Here is a 17291-nt window from a genome sequence, read left to right on the forward strand (position 1 = left end):
AAAGTGAACGATTATCGGTCATTGATTTGCATTTAGAGCTAACGATTATAGTTTGCCTTCGCTCGTTTGAACGGTCATCGTTCCATCTCAAAGCCCCTATGGCTGAATGAAGAGAGTCACCAACTTTGCAGCGACATAGTGCAGGGATGGGGCGCATGGCAAGTATGAAACACTGCTTCCCGGACGCTCATCTTTAAGCTCCGTAACGTAGCTAGTGTGTCTAAAAGGTGATGACAGATTACCTTTAAGGGCTACAGTTCCCAGGATTCCACTCTCAGACAACTGGGTGCACGTCCTATGAAGAATGCTGCAATTACTCCCTGAAATTACATGTCTGACATCCCAACCTTCAGGTAGAGCAGAGAATACAACATGTTCAGCGTATGAGCCATCACACAAGGAGACAAACACCGGGAACAGAGTCACATGACTGGCCGAGGCCGGATGCGCACAAATAATTTTCAAGCACATTACTCAGAAAAGATCCCACTGATTTCTATGGATTAATTCACGTGCGCATATTGTCCATTTTGGTTGTGCAAAATAATACGCAGCATGCTCCATTCATCAGCACAGTCGCGCTGGGAAAGAGCACTTAATGGACTCCTTAAATGGCCATTTCAAAGGCAGAGAACACTGTTGCATTATATTTGTATATGCAAAAATTATGGCAAGAACCGCAGTTGCATGCACAAAAAAGCAGTACAAATGCACACATAAGTACGCATACACTCGTGATTCCAGCCTTATACACTGCAACAAGAATGACATAAAAATTCTATGGGCCAGTAAGAGGACTATATAAAATTTATATAGGTTTTTTTTTCTTCTTTTGCTAAACTACTTAAAAAAAAAAAAATCTTTGGAAAAAAATAAAATGTATTTTTTGCCACCATCTTCTGCCAGAACTTTATTTTTCCCTTGACATAGCTGTGCGAAGGCTCATTTTTAACGGAACGTCCTGTAGTTTCTAATAGTACCATTTTAGAGAACACACATCTTTTTGATCACTTTTTATAGAAATTTTTCTGGAGACTGGGTGACCCAAAAAAAGCACAAACTTAACGTTATGCATTTTTTTGCCTGATGACGTTCACCATGTGGAGTAACACGTGTTACTTTGGACTATTACTGACGCAGTGATAATGAATAGGGTTTTTTTTAATTATAAAATATGGAAAAAGGGTTGTTTTTTTTTACTTTTTAAAACTGATTTTCACAGGGAGCTTGAACTTGCAATTGTTTGACCGTTCCTGCAGTATAATGTAATACTGTAGTATTACATTGTACCATAATCTGACAGGAAGTCTATTAAACTAAGCCACAGACATGACTTGATAGGCAATCTGCAATGGCAAACCTTGGGGGCTTTCAGAAGACTCATGTCCACCATGACAACCCGCAATCTCATCGTAGAAATTGCAAGTTTAGGACCCCTAAACTCCGATTGGGCCATTTAAATCCACCTCCATACAAGCATAGAACTTCCATGATGTAACTGACTGTCCTGTAGTGTTAAGGGGTTAAAGACGGGAAAACCCCTTTAATAAAGCCATCTATGCACACGAGTCGTCTCTCTCTATATATCTATAATTCATTTCTGTCTAGACAGATCCTCCAAACAGTGTAACCACCAATACAATAACTGAAGAGCAAATGCTTCCCAGCTACCCTACAGACACCGCTGTCACAGATCACCACCACTCTACAAGCCGAGATGTCAGCTAAACCGCACAGATCAAATAAACGGACTAGTAATAAATGGCTTAGAATTGTGCTGCGAGTAGATTACCAAAGTCTATCCAGAATATCTACCCGGGAGACCAATCAACGATATCAGCTGCTCCCCACATAAATGAGATCCCGTCACCCTCCATGGTTTTTATTATAAACTACATAGTCATTTTCTCATCCTTCTTGAAACAATGTCCATCAGTAGTAGCAGGCGTCAACCTAATAATAATAATTTGTATAACGCCAACATATTCCGCAGCGCTTACAAATACAGGGGGAATTCAGAAGGACAAAAGTACAAACATTACAGAACCACGGTTACATGTAGTAATCAGTTGATGGAAACAATAGGGGTGAGGGTCCTGCTCCAACAAGCTTACATACTACAGATAATGGGGTAATACAGAAGGTAAAGGGGCTTGAGATGTGCACGGTATGGCGAGGTGGAGAGTGAGGGGTGCTATACACAGACAATGGTCAGACATTTAGCCGTGTGATGGCAGAAACTGTATGACTGCGGGGGGGGGGGGGCAGTTGATGGTGGCTAGCTAGCAGGGATTGCAGTCAGTAGGTCAGGGAGCATGTTATGTGGCATCCAGAGGGGTTTGGTTTAGGAGATATGGTATGCCTCCCGGAAGCGGTACGTTTTGAAAGCCCGACTGAAGTTTTGCGAGTCAAGGATTGCCCGGATAGCCTTTGGTAGTGCGTTTCAGAGGACTGGGGGGCGGGAATGAGAGGTTCGAATTAAAGGGGCAATCACTCTGATTTCATTAACAGAGCAGAGGGAGCAGGCTGGGTGATTGAAATGAGAGAGGCAACCTACCACACATCTGAGCGGCAAACATGTACAGACCCTCTAGGATCCCTCATAATAAGGGCCCTTTTATACAGGTCCATGAAGCCAGAATAAAAGCCAATGAACGAGGGTTTGCTTGTTCGCTGATCATTTGTCTCTTTACATGGCTCAGCTGCCAGGTTAACTACAATCTGTCAAAAAACAATCCGGCCACCAGAAGTTTTGCTTTGCTGTAAAACTCAGCATGCAGTTCCATCTCAGGTAGTATGTAAATCATGAGTTGTGATTAGGATGAACGGTCTTGACACCTAAGGCCCTAAAAGTGGTTCCCCTTGGCCTATAAAAGGCTCTCGGAGGCTCCTTGTGTGTAGTGACCTCTTCTTCAGCTTATGCACAGATTGTTGACCACTAGATGCCTCTACGACACAGAGAAGAGATTTCACCCAGTTACCAGAATCTGAGAGGGGCGCATTATTGGAATATAAGAAGCTGGATAGTCGTATCGACGAATTGTCCCCCATCGGTGCCGTTCTGCCCAGACTGTTAGGTGTTGGGGCGAATGGATGAATGAGGGCAAACAAGGCGACTGGGCTCAGGACCCTTGACAGACCACCAGTAGAGAGGATTGTCTGACCAGACTGTTAGGAGGTGTTGGGACCCGTGGCTGTGTGAGGGCACATAAGGCGACCGGGTTCAGGACGCCCCCTACAGACCACCAGTAGAGAGGACCATCTGACCAGACTGTTAGTAGGTGTTGGGACCAGTGGATGTGTGAGGACACACAAAAGGTGACCGAGCTCAGGGCGCCCCTACAGACCACCAGTGGAGAGGACCATCTGACCAGACTGTTAGTAGGTGTTAGGACCAGTGGATGTGTGAGGGCACACAAGAGGACCGGGCTCAGGGCACCCCCTACAGACCACCAGTAGAGAGGACCATCTGACCAGACTGTTAGGAGGTGTTGGGACCAGTGGATGTGTGAAGATACAGAAGGTGACCGAGCTCAGGACCCTTGACTGACCATCAGTAGAGAGGATTCTCTGATTGTCCCATGGGCATTAGCAGCTCCAACTGTTTCATTGTCTGTCATCCAGAGACAGGTGGCACCACGTGTGATGTGTTGTTTCCCATTGAAATCAATGGGAAACACTTGCCAATCCTTTGACGTGCGTGAAAACAGGCACCAGAGGATCGAAATGTTACAGAAGTGAGACGAAACGTTTTTGCATGAAAAACGCCTCACATCAGCGGGTAAAATGCACATTGACAAGCAGGATACCAGGCTGGGTTTCTTGGCCTATCACGCTTAACCATGTAAAGGTAACCTTACAATCACATCCGATCTAGACAACTCCTTCTGTACATCACACATACATTATATATAGTTAGCTGTATTTGTGGCAAAGAAAAAAAACTGCAATCTAACCCCAACTTGTGGACACAGTCTAAAAGTCACCAATCCGCAAACATGAAGGTGACAACCTACACTAAGTATTAAGACGGCGGCCTGGCCGAATGCTCATGGTTGGACTAACAGAGGGCATCAGGTGCAGTTAAAATTAAAATCACCAAAAATCGCATCGGCAAAACTAATTGTGTTTTTGCTACCTTTTTTTACACAATGGCATTAAAATATCAGCGAAAACGCACGCAGTTTTGTTGCTTTGGCTTTTAACTCCTAACTGTGTGAATACAGTTTGGTCCTAAACACTTCTAAGCCAAAGATGGAAATGGCAAAAGTGCAATTTACAGAGAGAAGGACCCCTTCCCATCACACAGGCAGTTATGTAGTGCAGGTATACTGATGGGTCTGGAAGAGGAGCAGTAGCTCCGGCAGCAGGCCTTACATCCATGTTACTCTTTCACTAGCAGACAAAGCCGGGTTAATGGCCATGTTTACCGTCTCCAGTGCCCACTTGGATACCAGCTGATGCCCGCTACCTCTCAGTACTGAATGTGACAAAGGAACACAATAATAGATGGCAGGACAACACGTTGATAAAAACTATATAACGCCGGGGGGAAAGACTGGACTCTCATCTACCCAAGATCTGTGGGAGGTTCACATAGATTACGGCCAATATCATATACCACCGATGTGTAACCCATCTCCATAGAGGGCAATTACACCCCCCTTTCCCTTTCATCACACAGGGATTCATTCATCAACTCATAACATCAAGGGTAGGGGTGTTATGTGCTGGCTCCCACAAAACCAATTGGAGCATTAAATGCCAGTCAGACTTGACAGTGGCATTTAAAGGGTTAACAGAAACAATCAGTCTGAGCGCTGCTCGCTGCTGTTACGGGCAGGGGTCAGCTCCATACAAATCCAGAACCTCCATGACGTAACAGTACACATAGAGCTTTAAGGGATTTAAAACAAAAAAAAAGATCACAACACATTTGTGGGAATGTATCATGGGAGGAACAAAGGAGGTTTCGAAGCACCTCAGGATTGTTGATGTTCATCAGGTGGAAATGGTAAGAAAACTCTCTCTCTAAGGCCTCATGTCCACGGGCAAATTAACAATTTAAATCCGCAGCGTTTTTCCTGTATGCGGATCCGTGCCCCAAAGGAATGCATTAGACACCCGCATGTAGTTAAATACCTGTGGATGTCATTTTTCCCTGCAGGCACGGGTCCCGCGTGCAGAAAAAAATCCGGACATGCTCCATTTAGGTGCGGGTCTCCCGCGGGGACGGCTCCTGCAGGCTTCTATTGAAGCCTATGGAAGCCGTCCGGTTCCGCAGGAGACCCGCGCCTGAATTGAACTCCCCTGCTCCGGTCAATGCAGGTCTTCCTTCCATCACGGCCGGAAACTTCTTTCTTCGGCCCGGCGCATGTGCGCGGCACGCAGCCGACGTGCCGAGCACATCCACCGGGCCAAAGAAAGAAGATCCGGAGCGTGCGGAGAGGTGAGCAATTCTTATTTTCAGCACTCATGTCCGCGGGGCAGGAGGGACCCGCTACGGATTCTCCATGGAGAATCCATGACAGGCCTGGTTTTCCCCGTGGACATGCGGCCTAAGAAGTTTAGACTTCGCCAACCAGTGTCAAACAAACTGTGTACCAGTGGAGGAAATTCCATTACCCTCCCCGGAAGTGGTCGACCAACAAAGATCACAACAAGGGCAAGGCTTATAGCAGTCACAGAGGAATCCGAGGTAAGGAAAAAGAGAGTGGAGCAACTTCTACTGACACTGTGGATAGAGGAATTAATCTTCCGTGTAGAAACAGGATAAGAGGCTGCCTATCCACTAATCGCCAACCGTGTGGAACGGGCGTGGTAGTTAGGCTAATGGAAAATATTGAAAATTGTGAACTTAAAGGCACAACTCTTCTAACAGAGGCCGTTGAATCGAGTGGTTAACTCCGTTCTTTATTAAATATTAAAAAAAGAATTTAAAAAACAGCCAATATTCTAGCAATTTTCGAGGATGCAGCCTTCTTCAGAAAAGTGTGGCGTTTGAGAGAAGATTGTAGTGCAACAGGAAACCAAGGAAAAACAGCCGTGCTAGCAGGAGGACTTGGGTGGGTGCGGCAGGGAACCAATATCCTCTTAAACACGGTTTTTCGATAGTATTTTCTGCGTCCCAGAAATTTGTTATAATATTGGCTGTTTTTAATCTTTTTTTTTATACTTAAGAACGGGGTTAATCACTCATTGCAACATCCTCTGTTGATCATTAGAGTTGCTCCTCCAAGCACACAATTTTCAATATTTTCCTTCAGTCTAACTAGAGGCCTTTCTCACATTAACTAATGGTAATGAGTCTACCATCAGGAGGACACTAAACAATGATGTGCATGGTGGCATTGCAAGGAGAAAGCCACTACTTTCCGGAAGAAAAAAAAACACTGCTGCCCATCCGCAGTTTGATAAATTATCACCTGGAAAAGCCAAAAGATGATTGCAACAATGTTTTGTGGATGGTTGAGACCAGAATAGAGCTTTTCTGCTGAAGGGCTAATGCCCACGGATGGATTATTGTTGCGGAATTTGCGGTCATACACCCACCGCGAATTCCGCAGCAATGACTATCCATAGACATGCAAAATTAAACAAATCTGTCCTGCCCAGGAGCGGAACTCACCTGCGATTTTCCGCTCACAGGGGAGAATTGCAGCGTGTACTATTTTGTGCGCAGGAAGGAGGGTAACGTACGGACGGCTTCCACTGCAGTCAATGGAAGCCACCCATCCCACAATATTCTGCACTGTGTGCACCGTGGAGTATCGCAGGATTGCGCGTAACGTCACAGCCCAGTGAGTCATGCGCATGCTCGCCGGGTGAGACCCTCGTGGTGGATCCGGACAGGTGAGTATGGGGTCTCTGAGGGGGCGCCGGGTCTGATTCCGCTGTGAGATTTTGCAGTCGGAATCCGACCCGGCCGTGGGCATGAGCCCTATAAGAGAAGAGTTGTGTATAGGAAAGAAAAACACTGCATTACAGTATAAAAGCTTCATATCATCTGTGAAACATCGTATCATGGTTACGGTCTCTTGTTACATTTGGGCCAGGACTCTTTGTCATCATTGATGGGACATCTGTCCGTGAGCTGAGCCTCACAAAAGAATGGTTGAAGAAGAATAAAAAAAAAAAAAAAGTTTTGGAATGGTCAAGTCAAAGTTCTTACCTTAATCCTCTAGGAAACATATCCACGGGCAAAATGGAATTTAGAAATCCACGCATGTGTGATCCGTGCCAAGAGGGAATCATTGGACACTCGCAAGTAATTAAATACCTGCGCAAGTCATTTTTCCCTGGTGCGGATCGCAGTTTAAAAAAAAATGTGCACATCCGCCGGGCCGAAGAAAGAAGATCCGTCCATGACGGACGGAAGACCTGCAGCATCTGGACAGGTAAGTATAATCAAATTTCTTGGCCTCATATCTGCGCGAAAGCAGGACCTGCGGCGGGATTCTGCATGGAGAATCCACGTGAGCCCGAATTTTCCCGTGGACATGAGGCCTTAAGCCTCATGTCCACGGGCAAAAGAAGAATTAAAATCCGCAGCGGATTTTAACTCTTCTCCCGCACGCGGATCCGCATCCCATAGGGATGCATTGACCACCCGCGGGTAGATAAATACCCGTGGATGGTCAATAAAAGTGATTAAAAAAAAAAATGGAGCATGAAAAAATCTGGACCATGCTCCATTTTCGTGCGGGTCTCCCGCGGGGACGGTTCCCGCAGGCTTCTATTGAAGTCTATGGAAGCCCTCCGGATCCGCGGGAGACAAAATTCGGAATTTACTCACCCACTCCGGTTCTTCCCTTCGCCGCGGCTTCATCTTCTCTCCGTCGCGGCTGGATCTTTTTTCTTCGGGCTGGCGCATGTGCGGGGCACGCCACCGACGTGCCCCGCGCATCCGCCGGGCCGAAGAAAGAAGATGCAGCCGCGACGCAGAGAAGATGACGCCGCGGCGAAGGGAAGATCCGGAGCGGGTGTGAGGTAAGTTAATTCTTATTTTTATGCCTCATGTCCGCGGGGCAGGAGGGACCCGCTATGGATTCTCCATGGAGAATCCGTAGCGGGCCTGATTTTCCCCGTGGACATGAGGCCTTAAAGAAAGTGGGAATTCTGCTCCTTGCACTTAATACAGATGTGGCGGAATGTTCAAGACATTACTGATAATGAAATAAACTCAGTTTACTTTACCTAATTCTTTTGCACTGGGATGTGGAGCTCTGTGAAAGGTAATCAGTGACTTTACCCGTAGTTCCAATTCATTAACTCCAAAGCGTGAAACTGACGCATATTTCTGTAAATCTGAAAAAGAAAAAAAAAAACAGCCCTTGTATGATTTGTGTAACACCCAACAAGATGAATACTTACTGTGGAGCCTTCACCTGTCGGACCTTGCCAGCCATAGACACAGTCAGTTAACAATTTGAGTTCCGGGTTAATTTCATTTTCTTTGTGACTAAATGTAACATTGGAAACAACCTAGACAGGACAACTCCGTTGAAGAGGAAGCCTGCAGTAATCCCTGCGACACCACCCAGTGGGTAATCTTATCTACTCATGGCAGTACTAAAGAAGAATTCCAGGATCCGCGTGACCTCCTCGCAAGGTTACCAACCTCCTTTTCCCCCCAATCCATTAGAATAAGTCATTTGTAACTGCAATTGTTTACTCTGAGGTAGACACCGGGGAACCGTAACCCTGCCGAGCGGATCACATAACATCAGCTCTTATATAATGCAGTCTCACTTACGCACAAAGCGCTTGGATGAGGTTTTAGTATTGCCATCTGAATTCAAGGGTCATGTGGGTACATTTCTCCATAATCTGATTTTATTAAATAAATTAATCTGGACACTGCTGCGTTGTCTTATTTTATTTTTACGTTTGCCATCATTAACAGGTGTAAATCCACAAGCATAAGTCTCAACAGAAGTTAACACAAAAATGCACCAAAAACTAGATTGGAAAAATGGCTTTTCCGATGCAGTTTAAATTGCATCCCACCTTCCCCACTCCAGCGCACCCTTTAAGGGGTTTTGTCATTAAAACAAAACGTCGTTCCCTAGCTTGGCCATGCCTAAAATAACAAAGGAGGGTAAACTCACCTCTCCTGGGGCCGCCATAGACAGTGACTTCCGGGTAGCCAGGCTGGGCGTAAGGTTGTGTCCACTGTGCCACATCACATCCCCAAACCGCTGGTGTCATGGCAGCCAGGATATGAGCAGTAATGCCAGGAGCTATGACAGTGACCCTGCAGCAATCACAAGCTTCCAACCAGCCCATCTACCTGGACGTCCCCGCCGGCTTTCTACTGCGTCCCAGGGACCCAGGAGAGGCAAGTATTACCCTTCTTTGTTCTTGTAAGCCAGGCCCAATCAGGGGACAGGGTACTGTTCTAATGACAAAACCCCTTTAATGCGAAGCGTGCCAGGCACGTACATGACACTGGGAGGCCTCACTCAGGATGAAATTAAAGCTGCGCTATGATTGGTTGTTAGAGGCAAAGACTGTTTGTTTTTTTAGACCGTTCTGATAACTCCGTCCCATTGTATATCATTACAGAACTTATCACGGTATTAATCTGGCTAGTACGATATATATAGTCCAACCTGGCAACTAAAAAGTTTCATTTGGGCCTACATTTTTCAGTTTAGGAGCCAATGGCTCCTGGGCAATACTTTCTTCTTAGCCTGTAGCACTGGAGTGTCCGCAGCACATCCTCTTTACATGGAGGGAGGAGCTGCAGATAAAATCATTTTTGATAAAAGATGTGATCAACAACAAATGTGTTTTCTCATTTGACTGCTTGGCATTTACACGCTGGGCAATGAGGACCCAACGTTCTTACGGTCACTCATCGCCTTGTCTTAAAGGTCTTAAGGCCTCATTAAGACGACAGTATTCTGTTCAGTATTTTGATCAGTGAGCCAAAACTATGAAAGGAACCTGCAGAGAAAGTAGAATGTCAGCCAAAATATGAGAGATACAAGTGTTTCCAAATACAGATACAAATACTGAGCAATTCCACTGCCTCAACGGGGATTGGGGGGCCAGGGGGGTTAAAAGGACAGATAACTGACCAATAATCTAAAGGACCCTTCTTTACAGTGTGCTTGGTGAAAAATTGTGAATTGGTCAAAATTATGTTGAGAAGGCTGAGCTTTTAAATTCCCATTTGGTATCCGTTTTCTCTCAGAAAGTAGATGTAACATCAGCTGATCTTCCCTGTGCTATTGGGGGATACAAGAATGCAGGTTATCTATATAAGCGGAGAAGGAAGACTCAGGGTTCTTATACATGGGGTGATCTGTCAGGCAACAGATGGACAACAGTCGTCCCAGTGATAATCATTCCCGTGCTTTTACACAGTGTTGGGCATCGCTGACTTAACGGAGGCAGAGGGGGGCTGGGGATCGATTGGGCCCGCCTGCCTCCATTCACAGTAAATTCATAAGTAATAACGCATAAGTGATAACAGCCTGTTTACATGGAAGGATACATCATTCAGTCTTCTGCATGCAGAAACTGAACGACGAACAAGAAGTGAATAAATTCTCATTCATCGTTCACTCCGGGTGTGCCTTTACACTGAACAATATTCCATCATTCAGATTCTTGCTGGATCGCAGGAATCCAAATAATAATCATTCCATGTAAAAGCACCTTTAGCCAACTTCAATGAATTAAAGTCTCCAGGTCAAGATGAATTACATCCTAGAATACTAAACCACTTGCTGTAATCTTTGAAAATACATGGGAGAACAGGAGAAGGGCAAATTCTTTTAAAAAAAAGTAAAGAAGGTAGACCCAGGAAACTACAAGCCGGTGAGTTTGACTTCTATGCTGGGGAAGATGTCTGAACAAACCATTTGTTATAATGGAGTAGTTATCTATAGGACCTACTGTCACCTGTGCAGTTCTACTTCTGGGATCCTCTCGCCTACGAGGCAACTTTTCATGGTTTTCCACAAATCTTAGGACTGGTGGGGTCCCTGTGGTCGAACCCTCACCCATGACACTTTTCGGACAAGTTAATTTTGTGGTTTTGCCATATCACTGCTGCAACCACTTAATCTGAGCCAGTAGTTTTCTCGTGGATACCTCTGTATGTAGGCAAGTCCCTACCAATGCTCTTCACCAGCATCGCACCCATAAGTTACAGCAGAACCTTCCAGCATATAATAGCAGTAAAATAGTAACTGCACTAAAAGCATTGTTCCCACATGCAGATAACACTGAAGCTGTGTAATGTGGACCCGACACAAATTGTCTGGGAACCTTACAGTTTAGTTGGAAATACATATTTGTAACAATCCATCTAGCAACAATGATCACTAAGTGATAGCAGTTCTGTCTGCTGCACTCAGATAAGCCATGTCCTCCCCTTCATTGGCAAGAACAGGAGGGGCGAAGCGGCAGTAACTTTACACGGGACAGATATTTTTGTAGAAGTTTCAAGATAATGAACTGAACATTTGTACCACAGATGTGTGAGAACTACCAACCATGGATCGGCCTGTGTATGGATTTTGCTCTCACAAATCCCGTATAAATCCATGAACGTGTGTTATTCTCCATTTTTTCTCCCCTAGAGGCAAGGCTTCTAGAGAACACGGTGCCCAACATAGTGACAACGGAAGCCCCTACAGGTTTGTAATACAGATCCAAAGTAGATCGAGCGCCACCAAACAGAATGCATGCAAAGGATTCCCGAGACCTAAAGGTGGGAGGGCAAGTTCATCTAAAATATATAATGGATTTCATCAATCAGAGCAGATTCCAGTCTGTGAACAATTAATACATCACTAAGGGCCCTTTTACCTGGAACTTGTCAGGTGCAGCAATAATAGTTCCTGTGCTCAGTGAATGGAGGCGGAAGGGTCTGTAGATCGTTCCGGGTGTCAGACTCCATTCACAACAAACAGGCAGTTGTTCATGTGTGATACTGCCTGTTTATATGACCTATCAGTCGCTCTAGTTTTTGCATGCAGAAACTGAATGATGAACAAGAAACAAATGAATTCTCATTTGTTGCTCAGTATTTACACCGAATGATAGTCTTCAGCTTCCCGCTGGGTGCAGGACACGAAACGATTTATCATCCCATGCGAAAGGGCCCCAAGACAAAGGTGACCATTTACATCCGTTGTAGATCGGCCAAACATCTAATATGTATGGTGGCCACCTAATTCAGCTCGATGGCAGATGTTGGGGAATAAGAGAATAGGGCTGTTGGATTTTAACTGCTTGATGCTTTTTGTTCCCGGGGAGATAAGCTGCTCAGGCACTGACTTCCCTCCTCTCCACTGACAATACAGGGACGTTTGGCCGAACTGAACAAGCAGGAGTATGGCGAGGACAGGTGAGATAGCCGTCAAACGAGTTTGTATGGGTAGCTTAAAGCTGGCCATACATTTTACAATGCTGTTGGCCGACAACTAAAGACACCCCCCAGCGGAGCATGCAGTTCTGACTAGGGAGAAGTAAGCCGCTGCGGGACGTCTCTGGCTTGTCTTCCCAACAACGAAAGCACTGGACACGTCAAAATCCCACTTCCCAATCCTTTTCTCCATCAAGGGTGGGTTCACACGAGACGGATTTGCCATGGAAATTCCACGGCTCCTAATCCCATGATGAGCCAGCCACGTGGACGAGATTTTGCAAAAATTTCGTCCACAGGGGGCGGCCAATCCGTCATGGCAAAGCCGGGCGGAACCAGCGCTGCGGCGCGGAATTGACAGCTGCAACATGTCAATTCTGTTTTTCCATTGCAGCCTCACTCCTCTCTATGGGGAGAGAAAGCCACAACGGAATGCCGGTGGCCGAACCGCTCCAAGACCTGCACCAAAATTCCGCGGGTTCTGAAGCTCCAGCTCTCCCGTGAGATTTCCGTCCCAGAGGAACCCCACCTTAAGCATTTCGGACCAACACTTTTTTTTTCTTTTTAATTCAGCAAAATTTTCCTTTTTAGTGAGGCAGTCAGGTCGTTCTTCGCTGCCCTGTTCAATGTGCCCTCCGTTATACCACCCAAACCCGTTGCAGGATTTACTGCTGCGACTCCTCACTATTTCTATGTTCATTCCCTTGAATACAAAGACAGGCTTCCATTCAGAACGGTACAGCAGGATCAGAACATGTAACACTAATGGTTGGTAAGGTGTGTCATCCAGCACTGCCAAACCTTTCAGGATCCCAAGCCATAAGTGATGACAGACACCAGCCTCGCCCTCCGCTGATGATTGATACCAGGATACGGCTACAACACCTGCAATATAAATGCCTGCTTGTCTGCAAATGCCAGCTTCTGCACTCCTGTAGAACGCACGCAAGCCCTACTAAGGGCTTTTCACTATTGAGCTGAGCCTGCAATCATGAGTGCCGGCCACTACACAGGGGTCGGCGCTAACTGCTTCCGCCACGTACACCTGCATTTTGTGGCCTTGACAGCGAGAGCCCTATTAGGTACCGAGCGCAGACCCCAACCGGGCAAGTATTTAAGACTTATCCTAATGAGACTTAAGGCTCCTTTACACGGGAGCATACGTTTTTGCACCTGCTTTAGCGCAACATATTTGAGCCGCGACCGAGGCCTCCTGATTGGCTGGAATCGGCACACGTGATGGGGCGGAGCTACGATGACGATGCGGTGACCAGCTCTCCGGCACAAGCAGCCCCATTCACCAGGCAGAAGACCGCACAGCGCAAGCGCGTCTAAAAACGCCAGAAGACATCAGAATTAGACGGAGCCATGGAGACGAGGACGCCAGCAACAGAGCAGGTAAGTGAATAACTTCTGTATGGCTCATATTTAATGCACGATGTACATTACAAAGTGCATTAATATGGCCATACAGAAGTGTATAACCCCACTTGCTGCCGCGAGACAACCCCTTTAGGTCTGTACAGCTCCGATGTTGGAAGACGTCCGTCGGGGTTCTCTTACTGTATACTGCCAGCTTCTCTGCTGTCGGAGCCTATCCAACATGTAACCTCATGCCGTACTGGCTTTAGCCAGCTTATAGCGCCGTTGTATAACGGAAGAAAAAAAAGAGTAAGACCCGTAGAAAAACCAGGATACAAATTGGATTGGAAAGGGTTAAAAATACACAAGTGAAAAAAGCGAAACAAAAAACATTACTCCAAAAAGTTGTCCATTGCCTTTGAAGTTAACCTCCAATTGAACGGGTTGTCCAGCTGTACACTATCGATGGCCTATCCTCAGGATAACAGTAGATTGGTGGAAGTCAATCCCCCAGGACTCCCAATTATCAGCTATTCTCTGGGTCAATGTGCTTGTGTACTGCGCTGATTCCTGTGGGAAGTAGACAGCTCTGTTCTCACTGCAGTGGCCAAGCTTGGTATTGCATGCAAAATTCATATTCATATTCATTTCAATGGGATCTTGTCCCATAGAACAATAGGTCCTTGTGTGGCTGAGAGTGTTAAAGCAGCAGAAATGCAGTCCTAAGCTCTCACTCATGACCTGAAGGTTCAATCCCCGCCAGCTCAAGGTTGACTCAGCCTTCCATCCTTCTGAGGTCGGTCAAATGAGTACCCAGCTTGTTGGGGGGTAATTAAGCGCTGTGGAATAAGTTGGCGCTATACAAATTACAAGTCCCTTGTCCTGCAATACCAAGCCTGGCCACTGCAGTAATAACAGAGCTGTCGGCTTCCTACACGAATCAGCTCAGTGCACAAGTACATCAGTCCAGAACAGGTGATCATCAAGGTGAGATAATCCCGACAACCTTAAAGTGTCAAATCAACAGATTTCCACAGCATTCTTCACAACAGCCATTATTATTTTCCAAATGTATTAACTGTCAGGTGACTGCCATAATCGCTAGCCAAGATGCCATGTATCCCGCCTCATGTTATGACATCACATACTATACACATGCATATTCATTGTAGCATCAGGTCACGGCATGGAGTGCTCAGCTCTAGTATGGGAATCATACCAGCTTCCGTCCACGACCCATCCAGCTACTATCAATACAGTCCAGTGCTCAATGTATACTGGTAAGGAAACATATAAATGCCATCTGGTTCATGGAGCGACACATTCACAAGTCCATGGCTGCTTTCACATAATCACGTGACTTTGTAGGAAAACGCATATATGTGAAGCCAATGCTTTTCAATGGGTTCCTTCACACTTGCCAGAAGAAAAAAAAAAACGTGGTATGCTCTATTTTTCTGCCATGTGCTTTTTTTGTAGCCCGCGTTTTGCTATGGAGCCTCCTTTATCGTATCAACTTGCGATTTTCGTGCGATGTGTTTTCAACATTAGTCCTATTGACTTTAGCAATAAAAAAGAAAAATTGTGCAATTTAAACACGATTTTATTGCAAACAGATGTTATTCTTACGAAAAAGAATCGCAGGAAGAGAGACAATTTTGCCACACTTTTCTCGCAGCAAAATCACTGTCGCCCATGTGAAAGAGGTCTCGGGGTATTTGAGCACAGCGGAAACAAACGCACATTTTTCAATGTGGATTCCGCCTCTAAAATAAGGGGAGAAATCCATGGCCAAGTAGTGCATGTTTGCCACAAATCTACACCTGGATCAGGTCCTGTGAATGGGCAAACAACCACTTGTAGAACTTCCAACGCGATTCCCCACAGGTTTGTGGCACGTTGTGACATCTTGTTCCTTAATTCGGATCAGTATGGGATTGCGCTGGCAGTTCTGCATGCGGCTCTTGCCCATTTACAGGGCTAAACCCAGGGCAGATTTGCAGCAGAAATATGTGGCTTATGTCACTTTTACACAGGGGGTTAAACTGTTCAGACACCCAGCGGGAAACCGAACCATTATCGTTCTGTGTAAATCCGTGCCCTGAATGGACGACGGCGGAGGAATTGTCCGCTTCTCATACTCAGGGACCCCGGGCCCCGGCAGCCGCAGCTCAGGGACCCCGTGCCGATACCATGAAGTGACATTCTGGTGCATTCCCATACTACTACAGAAGAGTTCCAAACTTTCCTCCAACTACATAGTAACTTTCAGAAGGTGCTGCACACACTTCCCCCAAAGCTCTGAGGAGGAGAAGCAGCGTACATTTATATCCTTGTGTTTGAGAGAAGGCTCTTGTAAGCCCGGCTATCCCGGGTGGGGGCAGGGCGGCACTGAATGCAGAGATTGCATATTCCTTCCTAGTCAGGCCGGCTCCAGTCTTCAAGTGTAGCTGCAAAGTCTGGAACGCCGACCGTGTAACTTGATCCGGCCCACCCCTTCGCTTCCCTCAGCCACATTTAGCAAGAAATTTGAGCTCTTTAAAAGAATGGCGCAGCAGACGGATAAGCCCGGACAAGAAGTCACCCTTCTTATCATAATAAAGTATAGGGGGAATCACAGCAGCGCGATTCGCATACCCACCGAGAAAATACGTGGGGCCCTTCGTCAGGAATAATTACACTCAACAAGGCCGTCTATACGAGAACCTGGAATGTAGATGGCGGCCGGTCGCAGGAGCAATTACTGGAAGGAACGCTTCTGCTATTTATATGACACTTACAGGGTTAGCTGCGTGCACACGGGCGAGAAAATCGTGCCAGTTATGTGCATTGTGCGATTCACTAAAATACAACGGGTGTATTTACGTGGGTGAGCCTTCTCTCACAGCTATGCAACAACACAGGGAAAAAAATATGGCAGCATGTCCTCTTCTCGTGCGAGACTTGCATGAAGGTAGAACACGCAGATGTGTCGTCTACTGCAATCGCACCAACGGAGTCTGTGTGGCGTGCAATGCAAGTCGCACCTAAGAATGTCAAGTGAATGCACCCTTACCTAGGGTATACTCGGCACGCTCCGGTAATGCCATCTGCAGACGTTTCCACACACGCCATACGCACGGTATGAACCCAAGGTTACATTCACACGTAGCCAAAATAATGGAGAATTTCTCAATCGGAAACTTCCACATAATCTCCGTATCCAAAACGGTCACAATTCGCACCGTTGCTGCAGATTTTGACTTGAAATCAGCTGCGTACCCGCAGAAGATACAGCGCCCCCTCATCTCCGAAGTCTTTGCGCCGTCAGCACTCTCTGGTGGCCTGTAGTGAACCCAGCACCGCGCTGATCAGGTGATTGCTGCACTTTTCTGTAAAACCATGTCAGCCAACAGTGCAGCATGCTGAGCTATGTAACCAAGTAAACTGCAGACTAGCTGCTCGAAGACTGGAGGGTTCGCAGATGGGGAGAGGCTGGCAGGCAGCTGTCCCTAATGCCTTCTCCTCAAACTAGGTAGTCTCTGAAATGCCACATGGCTCTCCT

At 46.3% G+C, this 17291-nt stretch overlaps 1 protein-coding gene across 1 annotated transcript in view; it reads right to left on the reverse strand.

Moving 5' to 3' along the window:
* Nucleotides 1-17291, reverse strand: part of BMPR1A (bone morphogenetic protein receptor type 1A) — a 99552-nt gene that overhangs the window by 59960 nt on the left and 22301 nt on the right. Inside the window, exon 2 of the mRNA XM_066600455.1 lies at nt 8197-8307. The gene's annotated coding sequence lies outside the window, so the exon portion shown is untranslated. The remainder of the gene's footprint in view (nt 1-8196; nt 8308-17291) is intronic.

Source organism: Eleutherodactylus coqui, chromosome 4 (genome assembly GCF_035609145.1).
Source record: "Eleutherodactylus coqui strain aEleCoq1 chromosome 4, aEleCoq1.hap1, whole genome shotgun sequence".
In the NCBI taxonomy this organism is placed as follows: Eukaryota; Metazoa; Chordata; class Amphibia; order Anura; family Eleutherodactylidae; genus Eleutherodactylus; species Eleutherodactylus coqui.